The sequence below is a fragment of the Halichoerus grypus genome, chromosome 3, assembly GCF_964656455.1.
Source record: "Halichoerus grypus chromosome 3, mHalGry1.hap1.1, whole genome shotgun sequence".
In the NCBI taxonomy this organism is placed as follows: domain Eukaryota; kingdom Metazoa; phylum Chordata; class Mammalia; order Carnivora; family Phocidae; genus Halichoerus; species Halichoerus grypus.
In genome coordinates, this window is record NC_135714.1 from 154,539,008 (window position 1) to 154,552,742 (window position 13,735).

Sequence of the window (13,735 nt, forward strand, 5' to 3'; positions counted from 1 at the left end):
ATGTGAGGGAAGGGGGAAGTATGTGGAACTGCACGTTTTCTCTTCTGTTTTATGCATCTTCTTTGTGTCTCTATTTCCTTGACTGGGGATATGGTGTCCATATGTCTTCATGGTAAGAAATGTTTTCTGGACACAAACACGTTTGAGTCTTCTGTGTGTATGTGAATGACTTCCTTGATCTGACCACACATCTGCTTATGACAAGGTCCCTTCCCCTTCTCATTTTGCATTCTTATTCTCAGCTGCCTTTCCTCCTGCCCATTGCTATCCCTCCTTCCCCTTTTCTTTCTCTCTCCCGTATACCCACTGGACCACATCAGACCTAGTTGTCTACATTTCCCTCAGAAATTTTAGGACTTTGTTTTCTTTCCCTGTGGAACATGTAAGCCTTGGCTTCCCTTACTTCCTCCTTTTAAATTTATACCCTTTATATTCTGCCATAAATAATTTTGGCACACCAGAGGTGATGTTCAAAGGTCACTGTTTCCTGGCTCCCAAACCCTGGGCCAAGTCTTAGGAAGTCCCACGTCCTTATTTTTGCCTTTTCTTCTATGACCTTGGGCAGAGTCCTTGCCAGTTTTCCTTTGCCTCCCATTCTTTGTAAAATACAAGAAAACTGGCTTACAAAAGAAGTGCCATCGTTTATTAGGAAGAAGGGTGAATTGAACTGGAAGAAGCAGAGGGCGGGGAGGATGGGGTTGCAGGGGGAGCCTGAAAGTTATTTCCTAAGATGCTTAGAAAATCTCCCTTTTATTTATTTTTTTTTTTTTAAGATTTTATTTATTTATTTGATAGAGACACAGCGAGAGAGGGAACACAAGCAGGGGGAATGGGAGAGGGAGAAGCAGGCTTCCCACCGAACAGGGATCCCGATGTGGGGCTCGATCCCAGGACCCTGGGACCACGACCTGAGCCGAAGGCAGACGCTTAACGACTGAGCCACCCAGGCTCCCCAAAAATCTCCATTTTAAAAAAGGGTGCTCCAGGCGCCTGGGTGGCTCAGTCGTTAAGCGTCTGCCTTCTGCTCAGGTCATGATCCCAGGGTCCTGGGATCGAGTCCCACATCGGGCTCCCTGCTCGGCGGGAAGCCTGCTTCTCCCTCTCCCACTCCCCTGCTTGTGTTCCTGCTCTCACTATCTCTCTCTCTGTCAAATAAATAAATAAAATCTTTAAAAAAAAAAAAAAAAGGGTGCTCCTTGAGATAAAACCTTGAACTTGCTATCTCGCCACCTGGTGGGCAAAAATCTGAAACTGCTGGAAGCTAACTTGGTAGAGGAGCACGGAGAATGACCTGCACTATAGGAGAAGACCTGATTTCCTTATTTCATATATCATAACCATATTTCTGATTCTGGTCAAGTATTTTGTTTTTTGAGCATGAGATGAGCCACATTTATTGAGAGAGAAAGAGAAGAGTCTAATTACTGGAAAGAATATGCTACAGTATTAGAGAACCAAACTAAGGAAGCTGTGTCCTCTTTTTCTCCTGGATAAGCTCAGCATAAATATTACAAGTGGTAGAGGAATTTGAAGAGCTATTTTGTAAATGACATCAGACCGAAGAGTTCTTTTGAAATACTCACCTAGAATTTAACCTTGGGCCGGAATACTAAAAGTGCTTCATTTGAATAACATTTATGCCGAAGGATTTACATCACTATAAAATTTCTCTCTGTCACACGCCAGTTTCTATCTAGTGTCCCAAAGTACTGTGGCAAAACTAAATTGAGAAACACTTTTTTTGCTGTCTGTTACATTGACATTTTTCTCAAGTGATATGAGCTGTGTCTTATTTTTTCATTCCCTCTTTTTTTTTTTTCCTCTTTAATTCCTGTACTCACCTTGTCAAGAGGGGTCTTAGGTAGGGATCACAAACTCCGATGTCTCCGGGGATAGGGAAGGTAAATACAGGAGTGAGGTGGACTGTGGGTAACTGTGGACCAGCGACCACACCCGTCTAAAGGGGCAGTTGACACACAGCTTCAGCAGATGGCCATATGGAAACGTGAGTCCGTTGCTGCCAAATCTTTTTTTTTCTTTTTTTAAGAGAAACTCAAAATCTGGATGTTTTAAATGTGATTTTTTTTTTCCATCTTTTTAAAATGTTGGCTCGCACGTTAAAATAAAATCCTGTATGATCCAAGCAAAACACCTCTTGAGTTAGATTGGAGACTCAAGCCCCCGGTTTTTGACTTAAACTTTACACAGGCTGTCTCTTGGTTAAGTGCCTAGAATTGATGCATTTTAGTAGCTTAAGTTATTTAATAAGACCACGAACTAAAGAAAATAATAAATTAAAATCTTTCAGACTCATTGGTCAAAGGGACCTGACAAATTCTCTTAAGTCATTTGAAGTTAGTTTGAGTTAGCATTTGATTTAGTATTAGTATGTATACCAAAAGAAGCTATTACTCTTGCTTTTTGGCAGCTGTCTGACTCCCTGCCTCGGTTGACACTGCTCCTTGAGATTTATTTAGAAGTTAGCCATCTTTCTTCCTCATTTTGATGCTGCAGTTTACTCTTCTTGAAAAAGAGATTTTGAAGGGTAGGAAAAGGAGACTCCCTTTGCAATGTAATTTTTGAGTCTCTGACTTTCTCATACCCACATTAAAGTTTAGGGTTTGTAATAGGAAAATTTAAAGTGGAATATTCCACTTAAGAAACTAAACCAGCAGGTAGGATTTTTCTGTATAAGACTAGAAATCTATAGTTATAATTAAGGATAAATCATTACAGGATATTGTCATAACCCTCTTGCAAGCATTAAGGAATTGTGCACCGATATATTCCTGGCTGAAATGTTATGGCAGTTTTCAGTAGTCAGAGCTTAAAATGTGGGTTCATACCTTATAGAAGACGCGAAAGAAGACATAGTTGAAGTTCCTCGCTCTGATGCTCCATGGGTATTTATAGAGGAATTTACCAGGTCTAACTATATGGTAGGGAAAAAATTAAAGCTATGGGCTTAGGGTGCCTGGGTGGCTCAGTCGTTAAGCATCTGCCTTCGGCTCAGGTCAGGATCCCAGGGTCCTGGGATCGAGCCCCACATCGGGCTCCCTGCTCGGCGGGAAGCCTGCTTCTCCCTCTCCCACTTCCCCTGCTTGTGTTCCTGCTCTCACTATCTCTCTCTCTCTGTGTCTGTCAAATAAATAAATAAATAAAATCTTCAAAAATAAAAAAAATAAAACTATGGGCTTGGAGATCAAATAGACCAGTGTTTAAATTTCATATCTGCTTCTTAGGAGCTGTAGCAGTTTATTTCTTCTAGGCTCTGTTTCCTCATTTATAACATAAGAATAATATTAGCAACTTTGCAGGGTTGCTGTGAGGACTAAATCAGCATGAGAGTCCTTAAAACAGTGCCAGGCACACAGTAGGTGCTCTATAAACACCAGCATCCTTTTCCCCTTTAATGATACACTTGGTTCACATAACACCCTTTCAGTAATCAGCACACATCTGCCTTCCACAGCCTAATTTGTCTTTAGACGCCACCTTTCCTGAAGAAAGCAAGGTAGTATAAGAGAAGGAAAACCATTTTTCTAATCCCGCTGTTGCTCTCCTGTTAGCACTGTCATCCAGACGCTGGGACTCAATCTCCTTTTTTGTAAAACAAGGGAATTGAATTCAAGTATCTCTGAGTTCACTTAGGTTATAGTTTTTAAAGATGTCTAAGGGAGAGAGGCTCCTTCAGCCAGCGTTCATAGAGTGGTGGTACTTTGATGAGGTCATCACTGCTTGTCCTTGAGCTTTGCAGTTCCAGAAACTTAATCATTTCATTTCACTCAGAGTTGATTAGCCTCTGAGGGACTGATTCGGGCTAACTAAACTCCCAGGATATTGATTGACAAACAAAAATCCCATTTAATTACTTTATACTGAGACATCTGCCTGGCTCCAGAACTAAAAAGGTTCATCTATCTAGGACGCTCTGGTCTGGTCAGCAAGTTCACTTAAGAGATTAAGTTATAGATAAGAGGGGGGGTTTTTTGATAAGAATAGAATCAAGGCGAGGTAGTTTAGGTACTCTGGAGAATTGTTTCTGTTGTGCTTTGGTAGCCTAAGCAATCGCCTTTGTCCTTTTTAGAGATAAATTGATCTAAAACAAAAATCAGGGATTATATAGTTTCAAGTTAATATTGAGAAATGCTTGATTATCAGGCTCCACTTTGGTAAACTCCATAAAGGTCATCACTCTGCTAACACATTTCCACTCCACCCCATCCGCATGTATATTAATAAGCACACTTTGCTGTAATGAGAGGAAAAAGACTTCTGCTTCTTATATTCTTTGTATTCTGCTCTTACATTCATTTTGCAGATTCCTTCATTCATCACACACTTAGGAAAAACCCAGCCAGTGTTTTATCTGTAAGCTTTTTAAGTTGTCCCTGTGGACTTAAAAAGTCTTACTTTTTAACACAAGCACATGGTCTTTGCTGCTTGTTGGATGTTGGTAGGATAGAAGAAGAGACAGCAGAGCTCTGGCATGATGTCAGGGCACTGGGGGAAAGTTGATTAAGCACTCAAGTGTGATAAGAAAAAACAAAACAGTGAAATCTTTTAGAAAGTACTTATTAAACATTTAGACTCTGAGAACTTGACTTTGATAAATTAGAAAGCCAGAAAAATTAGAACTAGTTTCCACTGGGTTTCCTTATCCAACTTATCCTGAATCAGCCAATAGTCTTAATGGCTTCAAATGGCTCTATAAATGCCTCTCTATAATTATGGCCCCAAGTAAGCATAAGCAGAATTTTAGGGAAAGCTAGGTTAGACAGAACGTTAGGAGATAGAAGGAAATAGTGACAAACTGACTATCTCAAAGGAGTAAGAAAAGGGTGTTAGCAAAAGGAATTTGTGGGTATAAATTGGGAATTCAGACGACTTATCTGTTGATTAACTGCCAAGTGCCTGGCATCGTGATAAGTTTGCAGGAAAAGGCCCAAAAAAGTTTAAGACATAGTCCCCAGGGAGTTTGTCAAGCAAAGATTATGTACTAAGTGGCAAGACTTAGCCTGGGCTTGGCGGATTAAGTAGGGTTTCAAAGAGGATTCTAAGGGAGGGGTATGGGCAAAAACATGGCAACATGGGATGATGATTGAGAGGTGACTGGATTGGTTAAAATCAGCCAGTGCACGCCAGGAAGGAGAGAAAAGAATTGGGAATCAAGGGGCGCCTGGGTGGCTCAGTCGTTAAGCGTCTGCCTTCGGCTCAGGTCATGATCCCAGGGTCCTGGGATCGGGCCCCACAACGGGCTCCCTGCTCCGCAGGAAGCCTGCTTCTCCCTCCCCCACTCCCTCTACTTGTGTTCCCTCTCTTCCCTGTGTATCTCTGTCAAATAAATAAATAAAATCTTAAAAAAAAAAAAAAAAAGAATTGGAAATCAACATTGTACAAAAGAATATTGAAACTTTGGTCTTTTGAAAAAGCCAACAGTATATTTGACTAATTCCTAGTTTAAATCTTTTCTCTAGCTGATAGGAAATTAACCAAAATTGTGAAAATTTTGGCACCAAACCTATACGAAAAATGAAACCTCTGGATATTTCCAAATAGAGAAATGACAAATAATTAAGTTTTAAATCTGAAAGTAGTGTAGTCAGTATAAGTTACCAGAATAAGATACCCAAAGAATTTAAGCATAAAGGTTAGGGGGGATGTTAAAGTCACTGAATTTCATAAAAAAGCTAAATTTCAGGGGCGCCTGGATGGCTCAGTTGGGTAAGTGGCGACTCTTGATTTCAGCTCAGGACATGATCTCAGGGTCCTGGGATCCAGCCCTGTGTTGGGCTCTGTGCTTAGCGGGGAGTCTGCTTCTCTTGCTCTCTTTCTGCCCTTTCCCCCACTCACGCTCTCTCTCTCTAAAATAAATAATCTTTTTTAAAAAGCCAAATTTCATAAAGCACTGATTATCATATATATAATAATATATATATACACACATATAATTACTCATTTGCTGTAGTCGTCACAACAGTCTTTGAAGGAAGTATTTTACCCTCAGTTTAGAAATATGGTGAGAAGAAAAGGTTAAGTGAATTGCTCAATATTGCAATGAAAATAAGCAAAAATCAGAGTTAAATTGGATACGAAGAACACCCTTCTGCAGAAGTTCTACAATTAGAGTTTATAAAAATGTCATTGAGGAGACCTCAGGAAAGCCCAAACTTAGTTAAGGTATTGAAACATGGCTTCTCTACTAGAACATGGCCCAGAAAAGTGTAACTTATTAAAAAAACACTGGGTTTTCTATTCTGGGTCTCCTACAAGGGCTGCAGCTATCTCCAGCTCCCCTCGGAAGGATTCACTCACAGGGGTGATGGATTGAAGCCTGCCTTAGGCCCCTGTGTGTGGACCTCTCCACAGAGCACCTCACAGCAGTTTCATCAGAGTGAGCAAGAGGGCAAGAGAGAGAATATGGGCAAGATGGAAGTCACAGTCTTTAGTAAGCTAATCTTGGAAGTGACATCCCTTCACTTTTGTCATATTCTCTTCACTAGCAGCAAACCCCTAGGTTCAGCCCCCCCTCAAGGGGAGTGGAGCACACAAAGGGGTGAATACAAGAGGATCCTTCAGAGCCATGTCCAGAGCTGCCAGCCACAAAACCCTACACTGAGTTGGTCAGATTCGAGACCAGAGTCATTGGGACCTGCACAGCCTTCCTCTTCTGGCTCCTGAAAGTTTTCACCTCCTCATACACTGTCATAGGGTTCACCTCTAGCCAGATTTACTGGTGCACTGTAGACAGAACTTGATAATAATTGGCTCACTTGTTTCTACTTTTCCTGGGGCAACAAATGAACAGATGTTTTGTCTTTTGAGTGTCTTTTGTGTTGGGCACCGCTCAGTGCTGAGGATACAAAAATGCGAAAAGATACTATGTGAGTAATATGATATGCATATAACAAGGCTGTTCTCTCCAACAATGCTTCACACTAAACTGTTGTTAAAAAATCATCATGAATGTTTCTCTATAAACAGATGATTTCTTTAGTTTCTCCAGAACATAAATTTATTATTTTTATGCCATTTACCCTGAAGGGAAGATGAGAAAAGATCCAAGTTGAAATATATCTGAATTTTTACAAGTCTTTTGTTTGGCTTAGGGAAATTGTTTCCCTACCTGAAGCACTCCAGTAATTTCTCTAGAAGTAGGTTCTGGACTGTTGAAGACCGAAGTAGTAAACATTTCACATCTTCGGTCTTCCCTTTTTCCCTTACCGAGGGCTCAGAGCATTTGCTGGCTTATTCTGGAGGTTGAATATATGATTGTTTAATCTCTAACGGAGAGTGGAAACATTAGCCAAATGCCTCATTTTGAGAAAGACTGCTCCAGATTTTAATCTGCTTAATTTTTGTAGGACATTTTCCTAGATGGGCAAGGGAGGGGAGAGTATGCTGGGAAGGGCCATCAAGGGAAGAAAGTAAAGCCCAGGTGTTATTTGGGTAATGGCAGTACTGGTTGTCAAGGGACGGGAAGAAGGAGCATAGTAAAGAAAGTGCGTCTAATATATACAATGGAATATTACTCAGCCATCAAAAAGAATAAAATCTTGCCATTTGCAATGATGTGGGTGGAACTAGAGGGTATTATGCTAAGCAAAATAATCCAGTCAGAGAAAGACAAATGTATGATTTCACTCATATGTGGAATTTAAGAAACAAAACAGATGAACATAGGGAAAGGAAAGGAAAAATAAAATAAGATGAAAATAGGGAGGCAAACCATAAGAGACACTGAACTCTATGAAACAAACAGGGGTGCTAGAGGGGAGGTGGGTGGGGAAGGGGTAATCGGGTGATGGGCATCAAGGAGGGCACTTGATATAATGAGCACTGGGTCTTATATGCAACTGATAAATCACTAAATTCTACCCCTGAAACTAATAATACAGTATATATGTTAACTAAATTAAATTTAAATCAAGAATTTTAAAAGAAAAGAAAGGGAGAGAGAAAGAAAAGAAAAAGGGAGGGAGGGAGGGAAGGAAGGAAGGAAAGAGAAAAAGGAAGGGAGAAGGAAAGGGAAGAGAGTCTAATCTAGCTTTGCGTATGACTTTTTGCTCAACCTCTAACAGAGGTGACTCAGTTGCAGCAGCTTGGCAAAGCTGAGGACAGTGTAACACAAATTCAACTAGGATGAAGGATGTGGTTGGGCTGCAAGTGTTACTTTTCTTCCTCCCCACCCTCTCAGGCCACTCCCATAATAGCCTTCCAGCTCTGGCATAAAGTTAAGAAACCCTTCTGCCCAAAGTAGGAAGTCTTTATTTTTAATGAAGGTCAGCTCTAGGGGGCCCAAGCCATGGGTCTCCCTGATCCCGAGGAATTCAAAGGAGGAACTAAAGAAGGAGAGTAGCTTAGGTTTTTCCTTGAGACCGTGTAGAGCAGTGCTTGGGCCACTCAGGTTCAGAGTCATTGCTGCTCATTGAAATAATTCACCCTGGGTTGAAGTTTATTTACCATGGTATTGTGGGAAACTGCATATATTCCTGGAGCTGTGGTGGCTGCATCTGGGGTATGGGGGGCTGTTAGAGACTATCATTATTCAGCATCTGTTCTGTGTCAGACACTCACGTACATTTTGTCATTTACCTCTCACAGAACAACTCTAAAAGAAAGGTGCTGCTCTCCCTATTTCACAAATGAGTAAACTGAGCTCAAAGGTGAAGAGCTAACACTGGAATTTATATGCAGACAAGTCTGTAAATCCTGTTTTTTTCCATCCTGTGCCTCGGAGAGAAGCCTCTCCTTCCTCCAGGCCATTGGCAGAGAGTCTGCAGGGATGTGGAAGGAGAAGAGAAGCGGTTATCAGCAGCCCCCACCGGTAGCCGTCCAGAGGGGCCTTCTGTGCCACTTCCCTGTCTCTGATACACAGTCAGGCCAGGTTCCCAAAGATCACGTAGGATGTGCACCTGGCCTTGTCCGCTGTCACGAGCCCTGAGAAAAAGTGACAAGTGGTCTAGATTTTAAAGGAGTAAGTGTTGTCCACACGAAATCTGAAGAAGATGACAGGGTACGTTACAGGCTCAAGGGAGCCTGGCACCGAGAGAGCTGTTTATAGCTCAGTATATAGAACAAAGGCTGAAGCAGGACCCAGATAAAGAAGGGCCTTATAAAGTCATGCTAAGAGCCTTGGATTTTATCCTGAATTTAATGGAAAGCCATTAAAGTGAAGGAGGGGAGGAGGTGTGTGTTTGTGTTGAGATTTGCATTTTTAATATATCATTTAGACTCTTCTGTGAGGGAGGGCAAGTCTGCAGGCAGGGATGACTCATGGCTTTTGACATCTCTTTATTGCCTTGTACCATTGTAAAAATTTTCTAGACTTAAGCTCCTTATGAGGCCTTTATGTTGTTCCTGTTATATCCCTTACAGGACTTCAATGCTATGGCCATAGTCAGGGCTAAATATTTATTGAATAAATATTGTAAAACCTAAAGCAATCCAGTGTACATAGGACAGATAAGTGAAATAAAATCTTCATGTGTCTGTTTATGCAGAAGGTAAAGAGGAGAATTATTAGTACTTTGTTGCTGGAGAAACAAAGATGAAGAGAATTGGAACAACGTGATCTATATGCTAGGTTAGCTAAACCTCTATTCGGTGTTTTCATTATTTTGACTGTATAAATGCGACTCACTGGCCACATAACATTGTTAGGATTATTTTTTCTTTCTTGCACAACTTTTTGTTTTCCCTTGAGTTGATGATGATTTTGTTTGCTTATTTGCTTAGTTTCCTATGTACTTCTTACTAATTTATCCCCAACCTCTCTGCCATTTGTACAGGTCTCTCCTCAGTATGTTCAAACTCAGTGGGTGTTGTAACAATTTTATCTTCTTGGAAATCCTCTCCCAGAGCCTTCTCTCCTTCCCCAGTCTGATCCCAGCTGCTCTTGGGCTTGCTGCTTGGCTCTCAGTTTAGGATTTCCTTCACCATTATCCTGAAGATATCTTCACCTCTATCTTCTGTTGGAACCTCTATTTCCTGGGTCTTTATCTTGTTCTTTCCTTCATTTTGCCAGGCATATCCTGAGGAACAGTGCACAGGAGGTCAATTTTCTGAGACCCTGCATGTCTAAAATGCCTTTGTTCTACCCTCACCCTCCAATGGGTAGAAATCCAGATTTAATACAATTTTCTCTAGCTTCCAGAAATACCGTTGAAAAGTCCAGTACTATTCTGAGTCTAGATCTTTGTTATGTATCCCACTTATTCCTCTGTGGAAACTTTAAGAATCCTCTTGTTCCTTAAATTCATGATGCTGTGTCTTAATAAAGGACAGTTTTCACTCATGTGCTGAGTACTTAGTGGGTCCTTACCATCTAGAACAGAGGTTCCAGCTGTGGCCAAGCCCCTGTTTAATGGGCCAAATCTGGCCTGCCACAGTTGTTATAAGTAAAGTTTTATTGGTACATAGCCACACTCATGCATTTACATATTGTCTATGGCATTACACAGCTAAGTTGAATGATGTGACAGACTGTGGTCTACAGAGCTTAAAACATCTGTGGGTTTTTAGAAAACATGTTTGCTGACCCCCAGTCTAAAAAATCAAGAACTTCAATTTGGCAAAAAAAAATTTTCTGTTTATTTTTAAAATTTTCTCCCTCATGTTTTGTGTTCCCTCTTTCCGGAACGCTCACTACTTAGATGTTTAACCTCCTGGACTGGAACTCAGATTTTTTTTTCTGTCCTTTTCCATCTCTTTGTTTTTGTTTGCTCTTTTGCCTGAGAAATTCTATTTACCTCCCAACCTATCCATGAGTTTTTCATTTCTGCTGTCATAATTTCTTATTTTGGCATACATTTTTTATTTTTTAAATTAACTTTTTTATTGTAATATAAAACAAAAACCAAAATAATATATAGTTAATAAATTGTTACAAAGCAACCATCCTTATAACTGCTACCAGGTCTAAAGTAGAGTATTTCCAATAACGCAAAAGCCCCTCTCTGTGTCCCAATCTAATTACAACCCACTCTGACACATATATCATGGATTTCGACCCATTGCAATACTGTCTTTTTTGCAGCTCAGATTATCCCATCTTCGGACAGTGAGCCTCTTCGGGCTGTCCACTGTGTCCTTTTATTGTGACCTTTGTACCCTTTGATTGTTTCCTTGCTATGTACTTTAACAGGATGTTTAAGACTCCTCTTGTACATTCCCTACCCTAAATCTGGGATCACCCATTTCTCTAAAAAACTCTGTATTCTTTTAGTGGGAAATGGAACTTTAAGCTCCCATTCTGGTTGTTAACAATGCTCATTACTCCTGGATTGGTCGTTGTTTCTAAGTCATCATTTGGAGGAAAGAGCATATGTGTTTTCCTTCCCTTTTTTTTTTTTTTCATGCTCCTATTACATTTATATTATCAGAACATACAGCCATTACATACTATCCTTTCTCTCTTTTAATCTTCATTTGGTCTTACTTCTACATAACTATATGATTAATGCTCACTACCAGCTGATGTATCAATGTTTCTATAGTCATTTAGGTTATCTGAAGCTCATTCTTCAGAAGATGTCTCAGGATGGCATCATGAGAACAATATTCCCTGAGTCCTTTCAAGTTAATAATTGTTTATCTGTGCTTGAAAGTCTTGAAAGTCAGTTTTGTTAATTGTATAATCTTTGGCTTATATTTTCTTTCTTTGAATGTCTTAAATATTTTACTCTCTTTGAGTAAAACAGCATTGCTGTTGAAACTCTGGTATCATATTTTTTCCCTTGTAAGTCATTCACTCTTTTCGCCTAGCTGCCCAAAAGTTTATTTAAATGTGTAAATATTTTCCCAGAATATATTTGGTGTTACTTCTTCTGGGTCAGTGTTCTCAGGTATGCAGTATGTCCTTTCAGTATGTAATTTCAAGCCTCTTTTTATTTTAGCAATTAGAGTTTTTAGTATTTGCTCTGTTCCCTTGCTTGGATTTCTGTTAGGGACTGCTGTTCTCTGTATGTTGCTTCTTCCATGCCTGTCTTCATTATCGGCCACTTTCTTTCAAATTCTTTTTATCTCTTCATTTCTTTTTAGCATTTAATCTTTACTTCCTGTGTTGTTCTTATGGCGTTAGCTGTTGTGTGTTTATCTACTCATATTTCTATTAGTCTTCATTTCTGAAAAGATTTTTCAAATTTCTAATTCTTAATATTAAGTTCTATCACCTTGTTTTGAAGCTCTTCTGATTTTTATGTGGCTCTTTTGTGTCTTGTATAATTTTTTTTATGTTTTTAACTTATTTTGAAATTTTGATAGGTTTTGTTGGCATGCTTTCGTTGTCTGTGTGCTGTCATATTTTTTTGCCCGAGAGCTTTTTTATTCTCTTAATGCTCCTCTTTTTTTTAATAGAAGTCACTTCTCATTTCTTAGTCTTATTTATCTCTCTAAGGATAGTGATAGTAGTATTTTTAAAGTTTTATTCTACCAGACTAATTTATTTCTTCTCCTCCTCCCTCCATTTGTTTTGGCCTTTATCATTTTAGAGACTTCCCTCAAGTATATGGTGATCCTTGGTTATTGGCCCATGTTTAGGAGTTGGACAGTAAAAAACTGATTAGAAAGTCTGTGTGCCATGAGTTAAGTCTTGTTGAATTCTAGACTTTACCATAAAGTAATCTGGTTGAGCCATTTTATCCTGAAACCTCCAGTGTCAGTATCTTTTAGTTGATTTTTTTCTTTGGTGCAGATCAAATTTTTCAGAGAAGTTTCTTTCAGTCGCCTACCCTGGAGGATATAAGCCTGACTGATAGTGTTCTGGGAGCCATATGAAGAGAAGAAAATTGTTACTCTGGTATATAAACTTCTGCTTATTAACGAAGCTGCTGCTAGTTGTTGATGGTTTCCCCTAGTCTAGACTTTCATTTTTAATTTCTCCAGAGAATAACCTCTAGCAACATGCCTGGGAGGGGAAAGACAGTTTGCTGAGCTCTCTGGAATAGGTGAAGAGAACTAGAAGGTTCTATTTCTTACCAGTATTTTTTTTTTTTCCAGAAAATCCCCTTGTTTTTAGGCTCACCTTCAACCTCACTTCCAGACATGCCTATTGTTTCAAATTGCTGAGCTTTTTATGGGTTCTGCAGCATAAATTAATTTGAATTAAATTTTCCTGTATCTGCTAAGTCAGTTATTTGTCTTTTTACTTTCCACTTTCTAAAATGCTGTTGCTGTTGCTTCTTCCATTCTCTTTGTCTTGAAGGGGTGTGTGTGTGTGAAGCCCTTTACTATGTTCAGTGGTATTTCAGGAGAGAGAGCAGAGCTAATGCACACTTTTCAGTTGACCAGAAGTCCCTTGACCTATTTAAACAGAGAAGCTCAGGGAAGTCACTCTCCCAGGTCTATTCCTGATTCTGTTAGAGCAAATGACACAGTGTTTTTTTAATAACAGAGTTTTGTTTGCTTGTTTTAAGGGATACTCCTGATGCTGATCAGAAAAGTCACAAATTGTGTTTTATTTTCCTCCTTCATGCCAAGCCTCAACTGTGTTTAACTCAGTCCTTTTCTATAGCTTTGCAGGCCCATGAATGAAGTGTATTTCATTTATCATTCATGAACAGGAAAGAGAATTTGAAATGTCATATAGAAATGCTCTGGGGTAAAGATGTATATGATAAGCCCTAGAACAACCACTAAGGAAATAACTCAGAAAAATGTAGTGAAACACCATGAAGGAAATTAAAAGGCTGCGTCAGAAAATATTCACTTAGTATCAAAGGGTAAGTAGTAAACG

General features: G+C 39.6%; 1 protein-coding gene across 3 annotated transcripts in view; it reads left to right on the forward strand.

The window, feature by feature from the left end:
* Positions 1-13,735, forward strand: part of INTS9 (integrator complex subunit 9) — a 104,910-nt gene that overhangs the window by 53,208 nt on the left and 37,967 nt on the right. The gene's annotated exons all lie outside the window — the stretch shown is intronic.